Here is a 20,913-nt window from a genome sequence, read left to right as displayed (position 1 = left end):
TACTGATCATACCTCCTATATTTCCGTCTAAATCATTAATGCACACTACAAACATCAAGGGTCCCAGCACCGATCCCTGTGGTACACCACTGGCTACAGACATCCAATAGCAAAAACAATCCTCGACCATCACCCTCTGCCTCCTGCCACTAAGCCAATTTTGGATCCAATTTGCCAAATTGCCCTGGATCCCATGGGCTCTTACCTTCTTGACCAATCTCCCATGCGGGACCTTATCAAATGCCTTGACCACATGTAGACTACATCAACTGCTTTACCCTCATCTGCACACCTCGTCACTTCCTCGAAAAATTCAATCAAATTGGTTAGACATGATCTCGCCCTGTGAAAGCCATGCTGACTATCCTTGATTAATCTCTGCCTCTCCAAGTGGAGATTAATCCTGTCCCTCAGAATTTGTTTCAGTAGTTTCCCTACCACTGGTGTTAGACTCACTGGCCTGTAATTACCTGTTTATCCCTACTACCCTTCTTAAATAATGGTACCACATTTGTTGTCCTCCAGTCCTCTGGCACTTCTCCTGTGGCCAGAGAAGATTTGAAAATTTGTGTCAGAGCCCCTGCAATCTCCTCCCTTGCCTCACATAGCAGCCTGGGATAAATCTCATCTGGGCCTGGTTGGGTTAAGTAAACTTGCAGAATTAATTTAGTTCCTTTTATATTCATTGACAAAAGGTTTTAGGTTCATGCAAGTTCTAATCTCTTGAATGATGAAATGCAGGTATTTGTCAGAGACCATTTTTGTGACACATGACAGCTGTGTGAATATTTTAATGAGGCATTGTGTATACCTGTCCACTAGATTTCAATAAGAAAGGTTTTTGACAGTTTCAATGAAGCAATTATTGTAGAAAATCTTTGTGTATGAAAATTGTACCTTTTGAGCTGCCTGGAGGAGGGTTTAATTGAAACTTTGGATTGGATTTGCATGCCTAGCACCATCAATATTCCATTATTAGAAAAAACTGGATGCTTTTTTTAAAGATGGAACCTACCACTTTACTGTAGGTAATAACAAGAAATGCTGGAAATACTCAGCAGGTCTGGCTGTATCTGTGGAGAGAGAAGCAGAGTTAACGTTTCAGGTCAGTGACCCTTCATCAGAACTGACAAATATTAGAAATGTAAAAGGTTTTAAGCAAGTAAAGCGGGGGTGGGCAAGAGATCAAACACCAGGAGGGAAATAGAAAGCAATGAAGGTGAACAAAGTAAAAGAGACAAACGTGTCACCTCTACCTCCTCCCACTACTGTACCTTTTACTTCTTTCTGCAATAGTTGTCTCTATCCTTCGCTGCCAACTTTGATGGCACGAAGGCTGTAGCACACCATGGTTATTAGTGAGCAAAAACAGAGGCAGCAAGAATGAATGTTTTCAGGAGATATATTGGCCCTGTAGCAGATTGGTTGTTGTTCCGTTTGGTACAGTGCCTCAGTCATTGAAATAAATAATTTCCCTTCAATGGAATAAAGTTGTCCACGAAAATATATTCAATATATATACCCAACACAAAGCCCAACCCCAATCCTAAAATCAGAAATTTAACTTTTCACTTAACCCTTAACTTCAGCCAACCCTAATCCTCAATCCAACTCTAACCCTAAAACAGTAAGATTTAATTCTGGAGTAGATTTATTTAGCAACACCAAGGCAACAATATTGGAGTAAAGCCATTAGAAGTTCCAACAAAACTTTTGGAAGCAACAAGGTCAAGGAAAGTGGTAAAAATGCCAATGGAGATGGCAACAAGACATCTTTTAAGAGTTGTAATCTCTCGTAATCATACCATCCTCAGATGAGATGTACTGATACCATGAGGTTAGTCAAAGGTAAAGAGTTACTAAGAGTAAGACCAAGGCAGCTGAACATTCTGCCAGCAACGGTGGGGCAAGGTCAGGTGGAATGCACAGAGGGCTAGAGTCAGAGGTATGATGTATTTCAAAGGGGATGTAAGGCTAGAAGAGATTGCAGAAATAGAGTTGGAGAAGGCCATGGATGGGTTTATAAATAAAGACAAGATTTTAAATGTAATACTTCAGTGACTGTAAACAAGTGGTACAAGGTATATTCACCTCTACCTGCAGATATGGATGCGTGGATATGTGCATTCCTCCTTGATTCTTTTCTTCCTAGCATGTCAGATAGGACGATCCGAGATGTGACAGAGGGATTGTATGCCAGGAAAGGAGGCTGCATCATCTTCTGTCTAACAAGAGGGAAGCAGGATAAGCTGGAACATGGCTTTGCCAGGTTAGCAGGATTCCCAATGGTGCATGGAGACATCGACTACATGCACGTGGCTCTGTGGGCCCCACGTGTCAAAGCAGTGTTGTACCAGAACCGCAAAGGGTTCCACTTCATTAACGTATAGTTGGTGTGCAATCATACCCAGACCATCATGCCAGTGGATGTCTGCTATTCTGCCAGTAGCCATGACGGCTTTATCCTGAGGCCATGTGCTGGTTCCGCTTCTTCGGGTCACCACGAGGAACCAGATGCTGGCTACTTGGTGACAAGAGATACCCCTGTATGACTCCCCTCTGCTACCTGACAGTGGCTGGACAACGAGAGCCTTGCTGCCACTAGGAATGTCATGGATCAGACTATCAGCATTCTTAAACAGCGGTTCTGCTGCCTGGACACTTGGGAGCAGCCCTACAATACTCTTAGCGTGTGCCTCCAAATTTGTGGTGGTCTGCTGAGTCCTCCAAAACCTTGCTATTATGAGGGCACAGCCCTTGCCACTGGGCATACATGGGTTACCTCAGGAGGAAGAGGAGGAAGATGAGAAGGAAAAGGAGGCATCTGGGACCCTGTTGCTCCGGATGGGCTGTTCGTGAGTGCCTACAGAGACTCTAATTACATTAGGAAGTCATCCCATCATCACCATTGCTTCACAATTCCCCACCATCCCATCCATGTGCAACGTCCCATCACAGCATACTCAGTCAAAATTCTGCAATAAAATCCACCAACAAAAGCCTTTCCATAACAAATTTATTCAACAACACATGCAATAATGCAAACAACAATGAAGTATTCACACTTGTGTATCCCCTTAGTGCCTGTCTTGTGGTGTCTTTGTCTGGCCAAGTAATCCTATGCTGTGCTAACGCAGTGGCTGCAGCTTAGCTGGTGGAAGGCTGCTGACTTTCACGGGGCGAGAATGCTGATGGCCTTGCAGGACAATCTTGAGCCGCTCTGGGACTTAAAGGCTCGGCTTTGGACTGCACCACCCTGGCATGGGTGGCAGCAGTCTGTGCTGGCAGGCTGAGAGTTGACAGCAAGGGCACTGGTGGAGTGGCAGTGGTGGGAGCACGAATTCTGTCATCCTGAGAGAGGACAGCAGGGTGCAGCATGCAACCACTGCCAATTACCTGGGACGGTGCCTCAGCAATCCTAGTAATCAGTTGGAAGGTAGATTACTGGACTGCAATGAGAGTCTACATGCCCTTTGAGTGCTGAGATCTGTAAACATGATGGCAGCAGTCTGAACCTGCATGGCAGCAAGCACAAATCTCATGACCTCAGTCTGAGCATCTACTGCAGCACTGAGATATTGGGTGTCTTCCGCCTCTATTGCAGAGTAAGTTCAGACCTCAGCCACCAGACACTGCATCATGGGAAGATCTGCTGTTATGGAGTTCACCACTACTTCCACACCAGAAAGGATGGGCTCCAAGCTCTGTGTAATGCCCAATGCACCAAGCTTCTCAGTATGCATCCTCAACAGTGTTCATTTGTAGGCCACCCCATTGACATTCATGTCACACAAGTGAAGGCAATAAACTATGTCAAACAAGAGAGAATCTAACCATCTCCCCTTGATATTTAATGACATTACCATTGCTGAATCCCCCACTATCAACATCCTGGGGGTTACCATTGACCAGAAACTGAACTGGACCAGCCACATAAATGCCGTGGCTACAAGAGCAGGTCAGGCTAGGAATTCTGTGGCAAGTAACTCACCTCCTGTCTCCCCAGTGCTTGTCCTCCATCTACAAGGCACAAGTCAGGAGTGAGATGGAATACTCTCCACTTGCCTTGATGGGTGCAGCTCCAACAACTTTCAAGAAACTTGACACCATCCAGGATGAAGCAGCCCGCTTGATTGGCGCCCCATCCACCACCTTCAACATTCATTCCCTTCACCACCGACGCACAATAACAGCAGTGTTTGCCACCTACAAGATGCACTGCAGCAATTCACCACACCTCCTTCGACAGCATCTTCCAAACCCACGATCTTTACCACCTGGAAGGACAAGGGAAGAAGATGCAAGGGAACACCACCAACTGCAAGTTCTCCTCAAAGCCATACACCATCCTGACTTGGAACTATATCACCGTTCCTTCACTGTCACTGGTTCAAAATCCTGGAGCTCCCTTCCTAACAGCACAGTGGGTGTACCTACACCCGAAGGACCTCAGCAGTTTAAGAAAACAACTCACCACGACCTTCTCAGGGCCAATTAGGGATGGGCAATAAATGCTGGCTAAACATCTCACAAATGAATATAAAAAAAAATCAAATTTCTCCTTTGAGTGCCCTGCCAGGTCTTCAGGGCCAGACTCTGGGAATTGATATCTTTCGCCACCATCTCTCATTCCCTTCTCATGGTCCCCTGGCTCCCCCACAGAAACATGGCCTCTCTCCTCCTGTCAACCTCATGGACTTAGACCTCCCAGACCACATCTGAGAACCTGGAAGCCCTCTCTCTTCCCTGTTGCTCCTTTTGGGGTTCTTCTCCTTACAGTCAATTCCTGCACAGACAGTAGTCAGCTTCCTTATGATGAGTGCAGCTCCCCTTAAAGCTTGGCTGAATGCTACAATCATTCCAATGAGGAGGAAGCACGACGTTTGGGTGCTGCCTATCTCTACAGGACTGGGCTTGGGCTAATTGTGAATCATAACCCCCGTGCCCGATAACAAGAGCAAACCAATTTTGGCCTTAAGCCTTTTAACTGCATATGCAAGGGCCTAATTACTATTTCAGGCATGGCCACTGAATAAGGATGTGTTTGGGCTATGGCAGGTGCTGCACTTTCAGCTGGAAATTTGCATGTGCTTTCTGTCACCATATTGGGGGATTTGTAGGCCCGGTATCGCTCCAAAATGTACACTGCATGGCTGAATTTCCAGGACAAAATGTAAATTCAATTACTGAAATACAGCTATCTGAAGATTACTGTGCTGTTTAAATGAACTGCCATATACTTAACACTGCCAAGTAACCCAGGAAGCCTTGTTCAAATAAGCATAGGTTTTAGGTCCTATAGATCTTCACTCACTTTTCTAATTGATCTGTTTCACTGACGCCTGATTGGAAAATCCAGGGGGTGAGAAATTTGTGCAAGTGGTGATAGGTAAACATGAGAAAATAAGAACATAAAGAAATAGCTGCAGGAGTAAGCCATTTATCCCCTTGGGCCTGCTCTGCCATTCAATAAGATCATGGCTGATCTGATTGCAGCCTTAACTCCACTATATTGCCTGCTCTCCCATAACGCTTTGCTGCCTTGTAGATTAAAGATCTGTCTAGCTCAGCCTCCACTGCTCTCTGGGATAGAGAATTGCAAATATTAATGACCCTCTGAGAGAAGAAATTCCTCCTCAACTCTACATTAAACGGGAGACCCCTTATTTTGAAACTGTGCGCCCTCATTTTCGCACATTATACTCCATCTGCCAAGTTTTGCTCACTGACTTAACCTATCTACATCCCTTTGCAGACTCTTTGTGTCCTCCTCATAACTTGCTTTCCGACCTATCTTTGTATCCTCAGCAAATTTGGCTACAATCCACCTGTTCTCTTCATCCAAGTAATTAATATAGATTGAAAATAGTTGAGGCCTTTTTTTTAAGACCCTTGGAAGCCATCTGGTCAGCCTTTAGTCCCATTTGTTTTATGAGTACTTTTCTCTACTGACAGTGATTGTTTTAAATTTCCCCCTCCCTTTTCCCCTTGATTTTCTATTATTCTTGGAATATGTTTTGCGACCTCTTCCATGAAGACAGAGACAGAATACTTGTTCAAAGTCTTTGCCTTTCTTTGTTTCCCATTAGTAATTCCCCATTCTCATCCTCTAGGGGACCAACCCTTACTTTAGCTACTCTTTTCCTTTCCATATACTTGCAGAAGCTTTTACTGTCTGTTTTATATTTCTTGCTAGTTTACTCTCATACTCTGATTTCTCCCTCCTTATTTTGTTTTAGCCATCCTTTGCTGGTTTCTAAAAATTTCCCAATCTTCTGGCCTACCACTAATCTTCACAGCATTGTATGCCTTTTCTTTCAATTTGAAACCATACTTAACTTCCTTAGTTAGCCACAGATGGGGCATCCTTCTCATAGAGTCTTACTCAATGGGATATATCTTTGTTGAGATTTGAGAAGTATCTCCTTAAATGTCTGCCACTGCTTCTCTACCATCTTACCTTTTAACGTATTTTTCAAATCCATTTTAGCCAACTCTTTCTTCATACCCCAGTAATTGTCTTTCTTTAAGTTTAAGACACTAGTTTCTCACCCTCAAACTGAATGTGAAATTCTATCATGTTATGGTTATTCTTGCTGAGAAGATCCTTTACTATGAGGCCATTAATTAATCCTGTCACATTACACTTTATCTGGTCCAAAATAGCCTGCTTCCTGATTGGTTCCAGAATATATTGCTCAAAGAAACTGTCCTGAATACACTCTACGAACTCATCCTGAAGGTGATCTCTGCCAATTTGATTTGTTCAATCGATATGAAGATTAAAATCGCCCGTGATTATTGCAGTACCTTTCTTCCGAGCCCCTATTATTTCTTGATAGGCTCTGTCATACAGTGTGGCACTGTTAGGCGGCCTATAAACTCCTGCTTTCCCTTACTATTTCTTATGTCTACCCAACCTGATTCTACATGTGATCTTCCAAGCCAAGTTCATTTTTCACTACTGTAATGATATCATCCTATATTAACAGAGCGACTCCACCTCCTTTCCTTTCTTCCTATTCTTCCAAAATATCAAGCACCATTGGAAATTCAGTTCCCAGCCTTGGCCACTCTGCAATCACGTCTCTGTAATAGATATCATATCATACCCATTTATTTCTATTTGAGCTATCAATTCATCCATCTTGTTACGAATACTGCATGCATTCAGATAAAGATGCTTTAATTCTGTCTTTTTACCATTTTTCCAAGCTACGACTCTATTTGCTAGTGTTTTTACACTGGATGAACGAGGCAGGAGGTTTGTACTGTTTTTTTTTTAGAGATACAGCACTGAAACAGACCCTTCGGCCCACCGAGTCTGTGCCAACCATCAACCACCCATTTATACTAATCCTACACTAATTCCATATTCCTACCACATCCCCACCTGTCCCTATATTTCCCTACCACTTACCTATACTAGGGGCAATTTATAATGGCCAATTCACCTATCAACCTGCAAGTCTTTGGCATGTGGGAGGAAACCGGAGCACTCGGAGGAAACCCACGCAGACACAGGGAGAACTTGCAAACTCCACACAGGCAGTACCCAGAATTGAACCCGGGTCGCTGGAGCTGTGAGGCTGCGGTGCTAACCACTGCGCCACTGTGCTTACAATTGAAGCAAGTAATCTTTTTGGCAGCAAAATGGGTAAAAAAAACATTTTTAACCTTTTCCTGTTCCAAAATCAATTCCCTGAATTTTCTTGTGTTCTCGGCCCTCACAGGAAACTGCTCACCATATCCCAAATGAGCTAATTTACATACAATAAAATCACATTTGGCACTGCAGCTCCTAGTTTCGTGCTTTAACACTCACAAAGTGAGGAGTTTCTGAGCCTGAGGAATTTGCAGAGTTGCAATTTGGAGTTTTCTTGGGCTGGAAACAACATTTTGCAGCATTTCTTTTTTGTTGCATTCCACATACACAGACCTGGACTTGCTTCTGATAGTATGAAATCACCAGAAGGTTTTATCCCCAACCTCATCCACAGTGAGGCTTTTCAGAAGTAGATATGGTGTTGCCTTTGGGAATATCCTATATATCACCATGGAGGAAAAAGAAAAACATGAAGTTGCATCATATCGTTCACGATTTCAGGCCATCCGAACATGCCTTATAGGCAATTAAATAGTTTTTGAAGTGTACTCACTGTTATAATGTGGGGATCACAGCAGGATAATTTGAAAACAGCAAGGTTCCACAAACAGCAATGTGATAATGACTAGATTAATCCGTTTTTAGTGATGTCAGTTGAGTGATAAATATCAGCCCAGGATGCTGAGAAGATCTCCCTTGACCTTCTTCCAAATAGTGCCATTGGATCTTTTACATTCACCTGAGAGGGCAGATGGGGCCTCGGTTTAATGTCTCATCCAAAAGACAGAGGAGAACAGCACTGAATGGAACAAAGAATAGTTAGGTAGTATTTCATAAAGATGGACCCCACACCATATTATGTCCAATCCAGAATATAATGGCAACATAAAACAAATTAAGGACCTTAATGTTGAGTAGCTCTGAGGACTTGCAGAAATGGTCATCTGCCCACATTGCTCTCTCTGCAGTTATGAAGGTCATGACCACACTCAACGTTTTTGGCATGGGGTCATTTCAGCAGCCACAAGGCATGGATGTAATATCAGCCAATGTAGAGTACAGACACACATTCGTTAGATGACTGGCTATAATAAAAAATTCTAATTTTCACATAGACTGGGAGAAGCAGAAGCTAATGCTTTCCAGATCTACAAGTCTGTAAAAAGTGCATGGAATTGAAAATAACATTGTGACATGGGTTGGCAATTAGTTCAGTGGTAGGTGTTATGACTGCTTCCATTTTTTTTGTTAAATTATGAGGATTTGTGTTTTAAAACTGAAAAAAAATTCCATAGATGCTGGAACTTTGTGTTTTTTTAAAAAGAGGACTTTTGGACTTGGCTTGTAAACAACAGTTACTGGAAGGCACCTGTTTTCAGATAAATACCTAGCAAGAGGGCTTTTTTGACTTGGGGAAGGTGTTTACCAATAAATGACAGGTCAAGATTTATACGGGTCAGGAGACTTGACTCCTGAGATGTTTTTGCTTTTGCTTTGGACAGGCAGTTAGGGTATGGACAGTGTTCTGAAAAGGAGTAAAAGAATCAACCTGCCAAGGACAAACTTCAACTCCAGCTCTTTGAAAAGCCTGCCAGATTTCCATCTCTTTGAGAAGCTCTTAGAAGCGAGCGTTAGCCATGGAGAAATTGTTGCTGCATTTCTCCTGGAAAGCCTGCCCAAACTGATCTTCAACGTCGCCAGACAAGAACCGTTCTAGGAAGATCCCAGTGACAGCTGGCTACGCGTATTTGGGATGCCAAACCAAAAAAAGCATATCTGACATCTTTCCTTATCTTCTTTTTTTTCTTCAAGAATTAGCAAGTAATTGTCCAAAGTAATTGTCCAAAGTATTCTTTTTCTGTTTTTTTTTTGTAATAGAGCTCTAAAGAGAAAATCTCTATTTTTTCGGTTAACCTGTGTGTATTAGATTAGAGATACAGCACTGAAACAGGCCCTTCGGCCCACCGAGACTGTGCCGAACATCAACCACCCATTTATACTAATCCTACACTAATCCCATATTCCTACCAAACATCCCCATTTCCCTACCACCTACCTATACTAGTGACAATTTATAATGGCCAATTTACCTATCAACCTGCAAGTCTTTTGGCTTGTGGGAGGAAACCGGAGCACCTGGAGAAAACCCACGCAGACACAGGGAGAAGTTGCAAACTCCACACAGGCAGTACCCGGAATGGAACCCGGGTCCCTGGAGCTGTGAGGCTGTGGTGCTAACCTGTGTGTGTGTGTGTGTGTGTGTGTGTGTGTGTGTGTGTGTGTGTGTGTGTGTGTGTGTGTGTGTGTGTGTGTGTGTGTGTGTGTGTGTGTGTGTGTGTGTGTGTGTGAGTGAGAGAGAGAGAGGGGCTAAGGTAAAAAGGAGCTTTCATATTTCAATCTGTGTTAATGTTTTGCTTTGTTACTGGTTAAGACATATTCTATAATAAACTGATAACGTTGTTGTTTATTAAAGAAACCTGGTTGGTGCATTTTATTCTGGGATAAAAATATAGTCTGTGATTGACTGTACTGGTTACTGGGAAGAAATTTCAATATATGTTGTGACCTGTGGAGAAGTGGAACTAGAAAAACAGTGCACTCCTCCCGCCTCATTCGTAACAAAGGAAAGACTAGGGATGAATGGGTTGTTCACTGATTGACAACATGAAACAAATGGATATGGGGCTTCAGATTTTAGACAGACTGGGCTGAATTTTATTCTCCCGCCGCTGGGAGGGGCGACAGGTGAAAAGAATGGCACGGGCCTGCACTGCCATGCCACCACGATCTAGCGTGCTATGGCTCATCTGTATATGCTGGGCGGTCCTCACCCCACCCCCAATCACGTGTGATGCCGGCAACAGCGTCAGCTGCCTCTGCACTGACGCTGGCATCATTTTTAAAGGGCTGTCAGACCTTCACAGTTGAAGCCCGTAACTCCACCTCCCAAAAAAAAAACATTGTGAATTGATTTTTGGCCCATAACCACCGCCCCCCCATACAAAGAAAATAAATGGCTGCCCCGTTGCCCCCATCCCAAAACACTTGTGTTTAATATGTGACCTCCCTGCCCCTCCACCAACTGCACAAAGTGCAGAGATCACCCCTTCCCCCCGTCCCCAACACTACACTTGCACATTTGACCCCGTTCCCTGCCCCCCACCACTAAAAATCCTGAGTTCCCCCTTCCCCACCTTGGTGGCGCCAGCTTTCCCTGGACAGAAAAGGGAAGGAGCATGAGTGCCGACCGCCACACGCAAGATCGTGGACAGCTGGCAAACTATGTTAAGGTATGTTAATTTATTCATGTCCTTTCTTGAAATATTTAAAGTTGGGTCCCGTCATTGAATAGCAGGAGGGCCACCATGGAGCGTCACTGCCTGCGGGACGACCGGGCTTGACAATTGCGGCCTTGGGCGATCTTCCGGCCTCCCTCTCCCCAGTCCTGCCACAGAGCCCGACGTCAGGAGCTCAACAAAATTCAGCCCAGTGAGTGATCAAAACTATGGCTGATAGAGTTCAAAGTGGGGAAGTGTGAGGTCATCCACTTTGAATTTGAGCAAAGCAAATCAGAATACTTTCTTAATGGTGAGAGGCTAGGAGCTGTGAAGAAACAATGAAATTTAGGTGTTCATGTACACACATTATTGAAAGCTGGTGCACAGGTACAAAGAGTAACAACATCGTGGGCCGAAGGGCCTGTACTGTGCTGTACTGTTCTATGTTCTATGTTAAAACGGCTAATGAAATGTTGGCCTTTTAAGGGGTTTCAAATTTAAAGTGAGGAAGTAATGTCTCAGTTGTACAGAATCTTGATAAGACTGCATCTGAGGTACTGCATTCAGGTTTTAGGCAGCGAACCTCAGGAAAGATATATTAGCCTTGTAAGAGGTACATCGCTGATTCATCATAATGATATCAGAGCTTAAAGAGGTAAAATTATGAGGATAGGTTGCATAAACTTGGCTTGTATTCCCCTGTGTTTATAAGGTTAAGGGTTGATCTAATCAAGGCTTTTAAAATTATAAAGGGTTTCGAGAGGGTAGATACATAGAATTACATACATAGGATACACAAAACAGAACAGGCCATTTGACCCAACCAGTCCATGCCGGCGTTTATGCTCCACTCGTGCCTCCTCCCATCTTTCCTCATCTAAATCTATCATGGTAACCTCAATTCCCTTCTCCCTCACATGCTTGCCTAGCTTCCTGCTAAATGCATCTATACTATTCATTTCAACCACTCCTTGTGGTAATGAGTTCCACATTCTCATCACTCTTTGGGTAAAGAAATTTCTTTTCAATTCCTTATTGGATTTCTCGGTGACTATTTTATATCGATAGCCTCTAGTTATGATCTTTGCCATAAGTGGAAACATTGGGCTGAATTTTGTTCTTCTGCCGCTGGGAACGGCAGTGGGCGAAAAGAATGGCAGCCACACATATGGGCCGCCATATTGCAGCAATTGAGGCGGCTCATCTGCATATGCTGGGCATATTGGGTCGCCTCCCCCCCATTCACGTGGCAGGGGCAGGCTATGTGACGCCAGCAACGGTGGAAGCTGCCTCTGCACAGGCGCTGGTGCCATTTTTGAAGGGTTGTCAGACCTGCACTGTTGAAGCTCACAACCCCCCCCCACCCCACAAAAAACTGTGAATTGATTTTTGGCCCATATCGCCCACCCCCAATAAAAAGAAAATAAATGGCTGCCCCATTCCCCCCCAAAAACACTTGTATTTAATATGTGACCTTCCCCCCAACAACTGCACAAAGTGCAGAGGTCAGCCTTTCCCCCCTCTCCAATACTAGACATGCAGATTTGACCGCAACTCCCCACCCCACCAAAAATCCTAAGTTCCTCCCTTCCGCACCTCGGCGCTAGCTTTCCCTGGACAGAAAGGTAAAGGTGCATGAGTGCTGGCTGCTGCCTGCAAGATCGTGGCCAGCCGGCAAGATCGCAGTGAAAGGTATGTTAATTTATTCATGTCCTTTATTTAAATATTTAAAATTGGGTCTCATCGCCGAGTGGCAGGTGGGGGAGGGAGGCGCCAATGAGCCTCGCTGCCGCCGAGAAGACAGGGCCTGGCAATCCTGCATCAGGCTCCATGGTGGGCCGATGCCTCAGCGATCTTCCAGCACCACGCACCCCTCACACCCCCCACCCCACGGAGCCCGGCATTGGGAGCTCAACAAAATTCAGCCCATTATCTCTGTTTCTACTCTATCAAAACCTTTCATTATTTTAAAGATCTCTAATAGACCATCCCTCAGCCTTCTTTTTTCCAAGAGAAAAGAGACCCAGCCTGTCTATCCTTTCCTGATATTGTCATGCAGGCCCCCACCTGCCAAGAATGAGGCATATTAATTAATTTTGTCATATGGACATTGATTTTAAACTTGCTGAGAAGAGAAGGCCTGTTACCAAGGCTGCCAGACACTTAGCTAAAAAACATTTGCATACTAACAGACAGTGCTTGAGGAGACAAAAGGACCATTCCCTGACACATTCAACCCACAATGGATTTTGATCACCAGACACTGAAGATGTAGGGAAGAGCATTCCAGAGACTGCTAAGGTGATACAATCCACAAAAGCCAAGACTGGTTAAACCAGCTGGTCACATCACATCGGTGCCGTTTCCTGCTCCCGCCCCGAACTAGAAAACTTTATCAACTTTGCTTCCAATTTCCACCCTTCTCTCACCTTTACATGGTCCATCTCTGACACTTCCCTTCCCTTCCTCGACTTCTCTGTCTCCATCTCTGGGGATAGGTTGTCTACCAATATCCATTATAAGCCCACTGACTCCCACAGCTACCTCGACTACACTTCTTCACACCCTACCTCCTGTAAGGACTCCATTCCATTCTCCCAGTTTCTCCGTCTCCGACGCATCTGCTCTGATGATGCTACCTTCCATGACGGTGCTTCTGATATGACCTCCTTTTTCCTCAACCGAGGATTTCCCCCCACTGTGGTTGACAGGGCCCTCAACCGTGTCCGACCCATTCCCCGCACCTCTACCCTCACCCCTTCCCCTCCCTCCCAGAACCGTGACAGGGTTCCCCTTGTCCTCACTTTTCATCCCATCAGCCTCCATATCCAAAGGATCATCCTCCGCCATTTTCGCCACCTCCACCGTGATGCCACTACCAGTCGCATCTTCCCCTCCCTTCCCCTGTCAGCATTCCGAAGGGATCGTTCCCTCCGCGACACCCTGGTCCACTCCTCCATTACCCCCACCACCTCGTCCCCGTCCCAGGGCACCTTCCCTTGCAATCGCAGGAGGTGTAATACCTGCCCATTTACCTCCTCTCTCCTCAGTATCCCAGGCCCCAAACACTCCTTTCAGGTGAAGCAGCGATTTACTTGTACTTCTTTCAATGTAGTATACTGTATTCGCTGCTCACAGTGTGGTCTTCTCTACATTGGGGAGACCAAGCGCAGACTGGGTGACCGCTTTGCGGAACATCTCCGCTCAGTCCGCAAGCAGGACCCTGAGCTTCCGGTTGCTTGCCATTTCAACACTCCCCCCTGCTCTCATGCTCACATCTCTGTCCTGGGATTGCTGCAGTGTTCCAGTGAACATCAACGCAAGCTCGAGGAACAGCATCTCATCTACCGATTAGGCACACTACAGCCTGCCAGACTGAACATTGAGTTCAATAATTTCAGAGCATGACAGCCCCCCACTTTACTTTCATTTTTAGTCATTTTTAGTTATTTTTTCTTCCTTCTTTTTGCATTCCTTTTTACATTTTTTGCATTTATTTCATTTCATCTTAGTTTGTTCAGTTTGCTTACCCACTGTTTTTTTCAGGTTGTTTTTCTTCAGGTTTGCACTTGCTGATGTTCTATATTCAGTATATTCACACCTAATCTGTACTAATGCTTTGTCTTTCAAAACACCATTAACATATTGTTTGCCTTTGCTCTGTGACCTTTTGGTCAGCTATGTGGCCTGGTCCAATCTGCACCTTCTCCTTTGTTATCTCTTGCCCAACCCCCACCTCACTTGTTTATAATCTGTGACTTTTCTAATATTTGTCAGTTCCGAAGAAGGGTCACTGACCCGAAACGTTAACTCTGCTTCTCTTTCCACAGATGCTGCCAGACCTGCTGAGTGAATCCAGCATTTCTTGTTTTGGTCACATCACTAACTGGCTGGTCCAGGGTTTTTTAAACTAGCCACAGAGTTTTTGAACTCAGAGAAAGACTGTTTGCTCCTGGATTGAGAAGACCTCTCCTATATGCTGCCATCTCTTTCTCACAAGCCTGGACATGCCCTGTGGTCAAGGAGGCAGCATAGTTGCCTCTTTCTAGAACAAAATGGTAGGTTCTGAAAAACAGGAACATGTTCCTAAAAAGTCATGAACATCATCACCTGGGTCAGGCACTGATAATACAGGTTTCATAAATAATCATTGCAAGATACCACAGTATAACAATGGACAACATGATATTCTACGGATGGACCTAAATCACCTGTCCATTGAATCGGAAAACTGAGTTATAATCTTAAAACACAATTGGCTGACTAGGAAGTTTACCACCATTTGCAACTTCCAGCATCTAAAGACATGTTGACCAGCATCTCTGCTCACAGATTCCTGTTGGCTCAGCCTTTTCTTACAAATTAAACAATGTGGATTTCAACTAGAAATTGACAGTTCTCCAGCCTGATGTGGAAAATAGAGGGGGGTGAACCTACTTGCAAAGAGGCAACACCCCCATACATAAAGAAATTAGTTATGCAGCTTAGAAACAATATAAATAATAGAACCACACAGTGGATCTTGAGATTCATTGGATTCACTCCAGCATTTCTCATGGTAAAGCTACTGCTACTGTGGAACAGCGACGATAGTTCTCCCCTTAATTGGGGAGATTAAATGTTACTTTAAATGTATATCTTAAATATTTTACTGTAATAATATTTGACTTAATAATTGGATTCTCTACTAGGAACAAGATTATACTTTATTTTCCTGGAACTATTAACATTGTGATTGACTTTCCCACAAAATGTGAATTGAATGTTTGGTTCTTTAATAAACTTTTGTATAATTTAGAAATTATATTGTCTCATATAGTCTTCTGTATCCCAAACTCAAGAACCCATCTCTGTACACTCGTCAGTGGAGAGGTATATTATTGAGGAGAGATGCCCGGACCCCTATAATCTGGCTAAAACTTGTCAAAAAGGCTATCTGGAGGACAGTAATATTCTCAGCTGGTTCCCTTACTTTGGGGAGAGTTGGATCAGTTCATCAGACCCATTGAAGTGTCTGTGAGATCTGTTTTTCTCAATCTTAAGTGACAGCGATCAACTGAGGCGTATACTTGATCCGGGATAGCCCCAAAAAAGGGCTGGATTATAATCCACTTCACAGGATCGCCAGTTCACTTCACAGGGTTTACCTGGCGGTCTCCCCAAATGGCAAAGGGCCCTCCTGCAGCTGGTAAAGTGCCAGTGAGGGCAGGAAAAGGCCCTTAAGTGGCCCTTATTTGGCCTTTGGGTGGAAAGGCTGTCCTCCACCTTCCCAGCTGCTGATAAAATTCCATGGCACGGGCAGGCAATGGGCACTTCACCCAGCCTTCCCCTGCCACCTTCCAGCCTATCCCTAGAGGTCTAGTAAAATTTAGCCCTGTTTTTGATTTGAAAGTAAATTGGTCCCAGCACTGATCCTAGTAGAACATCTCTTCCCACCTTCTGCCACTCTGAATAATTACCTTTTATTTTCGCTCACTGCTTTCTATCTTGAAGAAAACTAGTAATCCATTCTGCCACTTGTCCTCCGACTCCACATTCTCTGACCTTATTCATTAGTATATTATGAGGCACCTTATTGAAAGCCTTTTGAAAATCCAGATAAATTAAATCAACTGCATTACCATTGTCTGCTCTCTCTGTTACCTCCTCAAAAAATTCAATAAGTTTTGTCAAGCAAGATTTTCCCTTTTGAAATCCATGCGGACTAATCATTATGATATTTTTCTTTTCTAGATAATCTTCAATTCTCTTCTTTAGTAGGGATGCCATTATTTTTCCTACCACTGATGTTAAGCTGGCTGGCGTATAATTCCCTGGGCATGTCTGTCCCCCTTCTTAAATATAGGAATTGTGTTAGCTATCCACCAATCCTCTGGCACTGCACTTATTTAAAGAATTATTAAATATGTGTACAATGCCTCTGCTATCTCTTCCCTAGACTCTTGTAAGATTCGTGGATGCAATCCATCGGACCAGGGGCTTTATGCTTTTTGAGCTGCGTTTTAAAAGCCCGACGCTGAAATAGGTGGCGGGCGGAAATATTTTCAGCCCACACGCATGGGGCCCACGTTGCAGAGCCGCCGCGATTCCTGTTGACCTGGACTAGTCTGCAGGACCTCCTTATTAGCCTCTCCTAAATTCCTGCTACCCGACTGTCTAACAGTCAGACCCTCCCTTTCCTGAACCCGTGTTTTTGTCTGGGGTGTGACTGAATTCTGGATAAACTGTCCAGAAATTCCTCCCCCTCCCGTACATGTCAAAGTGTCTCCAACTCGCACTCCAGCTCAATGACTCTGAGCCGGGGAGATCTGAGATGGAGACATCTCCTGCAGATGTGTTTGCTTGGGACAGTCTCGCTGGCCACGAGCTCCCACATTCTGCAGTCCAATCTCGGAACCTGCTCTGCCATATCTTAGACTAGCCTTATTTTTATTTATTTAACTAGTTAAGGTCTTTATTCCATGATTATTTATAGTTTTATATATATTATATATAAAGTTATAGAAGACCACTTTCTCCGACAACCCTCCAGGGCCCATGTCTTTTTGATCGAGGCTTAGTCTGAGGACAGTGTGAGGCCGGTAGTGGCCCCTGGATTGTTGGGATCGAGTCTTGGGATCAGGTTGCTTGTGAATGCAGCCCAAAGTGGGTGGTAACTCCATCTAAGGCTAAATACTGGCAAGAGACTGATAGTCAACAAGTACCATAAGGGAAAGTTGCGAAGAACTTTGAAGAGAGAGTTCAAGAGGGCGTGAAACCGTCAAGTGGTAAACTGGTGGGGTCCGCGAACAACCTTAGATCAGATATGGCAACCCACTGAATTTAGTTTAACTAGCTAAGCTATAAATTTAATACAGTACTTATATTTTCCCAGTCCTAGTTTAAACTACTGCCCTGGTGTAGAGAAAAAAACCTTAAAACTCACCAACCCAATCACATACCTGCTCAACTAATTAATGCCTCTAGACTTCAGCTCTCAGGTCGTTTTGTCTCCTGCTCCCTCTCTCAGACTGCGCCGTGTTTTATAAAATACCAGAACAACACCTCTTCTCTCACTGCGTTGAATTCACTCACTCACCAAATTCCTCAAGTTATATACTCTGTTGAAGCAGTAGTCCGTCGAGCTGGACTTCATGCTAGAGAAACGTTTTCCCTTTTCTTTGGGTGTTAGCTGTGGCTCAGTTATTCTGGATTCAAGTCCAGGACTTGAGCACAAAAATCAAGGCTGATGCTCTAGTGCTGTACTGTTGGAGGTGCTGTGAGATGTTAGATGAGATGCTAACCTGAGGCCCAATCTGCCTTCTCAGGTGGACATAAAAAAATTCTATGGCATTATTCAAAGAAAAGCAGAAGGGTTATCCCTGGTGTCCTGGCCAAAATTTATGCCTCAATCAATATCGCAAAAACAGATTATCTGGTCATTATCACATTGCTATTTGTGGGAGCTTGCTGTGCACAAATTGGTTGCTGTGTTTTCTACATTACAACAGCGACTACACTTCAAAATACTTCATTGGCTGTAAAGCACTTTGAGAAGTCTGGCGGTCCTGAAAGGGGCTATATAAATGCAAGTCTTTCTTTTCTTTGGTGGAGCAATCCAGAACAATGGGGCATAATTTTAAAATTAGAGCCAGGCCATTTAAGAGTCAAATCAGGATGCACTTTTTTAACATAAATCATAGTGGAAATCTTGAACTTGCTCTCCCGTAAAATTGTGAATGCTGGGGTCAATTGAAATCTTCAAGACTGAGAGTGATTGATTTTCATTATGTAATGGTATCAAGAAATATGGAACAAAAATGGGTGAATGAAGTTGAGGTACACATCAACCATGATCTAATTGAATGATGCATTGGCTTAAAGGCCTGAATGGACTGCTCCTGTTCCATTGAACTATTTTCAGCAATGTTCTGCAGTCCTGGGGATGAGAAGGTTGTCACTTAGTGCCACCTCCTTCCACATGGCACGAGTAACCTGTTTGGTAGGTTTTCTGCCCTGGACACCCAGCACTCTGCTTCTCCTCTGTATCTAATTCATTTGCAGGTCAGACTCAGAGAACTTGTGGCATTTTCTTTATCTCTGTGTTATGTCTTATTCTGCTCTTTCCTTCTCTGCCTTTGCCAGGCTCTCCCTTGTTCAACATTTTTGTAACAGGGCTCCAAAACAGTAATGAGACATCCAGTCAAGCTGTCTTACAGTCAAATTACTGAGCCAAGTACTGTTCCTCACTGATCTACTGCTTCCCCATCGTACTGCTGTAATCTTCAACTAGAACTAGCATCTAAAAGCTTCACTCTAATTTTCATGCATTCCAACACATTGGACTGGATTTTGTTGTCCCACTGCCGGGAGCAGTGGCGGGTGCAGAAAATGGTGGCCGCCCCACATGTGAGTCGCACCCCCCAATTAAATGGCAGGCAGCCACTTAAGATATTGACAGCAGCTGCCCTCCACCCCCCCCCAATCATGTGGCGGGGGCGGCATTGGCGACGCCATTCATGGCGGCACCTGATGCCAGAGCAGGTGCTGGCGCCATTTTAAAAAGGCTGCCAGCCCTGCAAACAGTTCAAAATGATGCAGAGTTGAACCCTTCCTCCCCATACTAAATAATGCAGAGATGACCCCTTCCCTGCCCATGCACTAAATAATGCAGAGTTGGCCCCTTTCCCAGCTCAGTGGTGCCAGCTTCTTCTAGACGGGAAAGTGAAGGCACTCGATGTGCTCAAGATTGGGAACTGAAGGTAAGATCATGGGGAATTATATTTAATTTTATGCAGAGAGGTTTAAATATTTAAAGTAGGGTCCCGTCGCAGAATAGTGGAGGTGCCGCCATGGAGCCTTGCCGCTGCCGGGAAGATCGGGCCCAGCAATCCTGGCACTGGGCTCCGTGGCAGCCGCTGCCACTCTGATTCTTTGGCCCTCACCCCACCCTGGTCACAAAGCCCCACGTTGGGCTGAGAACAAAACCCAGTCCATTGCCTCTGTTTTATACAGGTTTAAGAATCACTATTGCAGTGGATAAACAAATGAGCTGCCCCACAAAATTCTGATGTAACTATCTCTCCAGGATATCAGCAGATGCAACTCATTTTCCATTGGCACAATAGCAGCACAACTCACCTCATGGAATTACAGATCCTTTGTCTTGATTTAGCTTGATTATTTGGACTTGGTCATGCTTAGAAAGAGCTGTGATGAATTAAACAATGAACTGGAGGAATTCTGAAATAAAAAGTCAACTGTTTAACTCAACGACAAGAAAATGGACACATTTATACCACAGACAAAATGGAATAGCAGCCAGGTGACCGCTCCTGTACTGGCAATAAAAGCTTCAGTCTGTCGAGGATGTAACTCATTAATCTCGTCTGAATTAGCTCTGTGGAGAACCTATTTAAATTGAAAGGAGCATCAGTACATACTGATGACTCCTATCTACAGGAATGAACTAACAAACGTTCTGTGGACAGACTGACTCGCAGCCCAAACCAAGGTGAATAGGTTTGCAATAGTACCATTGTAACAGAATGGTCCCATTCAGACACCAACAGATAGCCATGCTTTCCATATCCTGGACCATTGTGTGGTCACACCAGGGGAGAGGGTCCTGTGTCACCTGACAGAGACTCAAATGTGATGGATTTATTTTACCTTAAAAGGTAGCCCTGTGGAGAGAGAGAAAGGGAGATCAAGCAAAGGCTATAGAAAGTCCGTTTTCCAGCCAGAGGCTATGAGAAGCAGTCCAGCTAAGCAGAAGAACCCTACTGAACAACAACTTGAACAACCAATGCAGCAGAGAAATTACAAAGTGACTTTGAGACACTCCTTCTGTGAAAATGAACCAAATTCACACCACCACTAGAAGTCTACAACATCTCAGCAGGTTCAATACTGCAAACATCCAGGCCTGAACCTTTGAAAAGACTTTCATCCTGAGAATATTCAACAGGTTTCTGTAAACCACAAACTCTTCCATCACTTTGAACTTTAATTGTATCCTACCCTTTCCCCTCTATCCTTGTGTATGTA

The 20,913-nt window shown here is 44.3% G+C and overlaps 1 long non-coding RNA gene across 1 annotated transcript in view; it reads right to left on the bottom strand.

The window, feature by feature from the left end:
* Positions 1–8,172: 8,172 nt before the first annotated feature.
* Positions 8,173–20,913, bottom strand: part of LOC137371043 (uncharacterized) — a 38,371-nt gene continuing 25,630 nt past the window's right edge. The window contains exons 2-3 of the long non-coding RNA XR_010975175.1: positions 20,005–20,106; positions 8,173–8,405 (exon numbers count right to left, since the gene is read on the bottom strand). This is a non-coding gene — a long non-coding RNA (uncharacterized lncRNA). The remainder of the gene's footprint in view (positions 8,406–20,004; positions 20,107–20,913) is intronic.

The sequence above is a fragment of the Heterodontus francisci genome, chromosome 6, assembly GCF_036365525.1.
Source record: "Heterodontus francisci isolate sHetFra1 chromosome 6, sHetFra1.hap1, whole genome shotgun sequence".
NCBI lineage: Eukaryota > Metazoa > Chordata > Chondrichthyes > Heterodontiformes > Heterodontidae > Heterodontus > Heterodontus francisci.
This window is presented reverse-complemented; position numbering and strand designations above follow the sequence as displayed.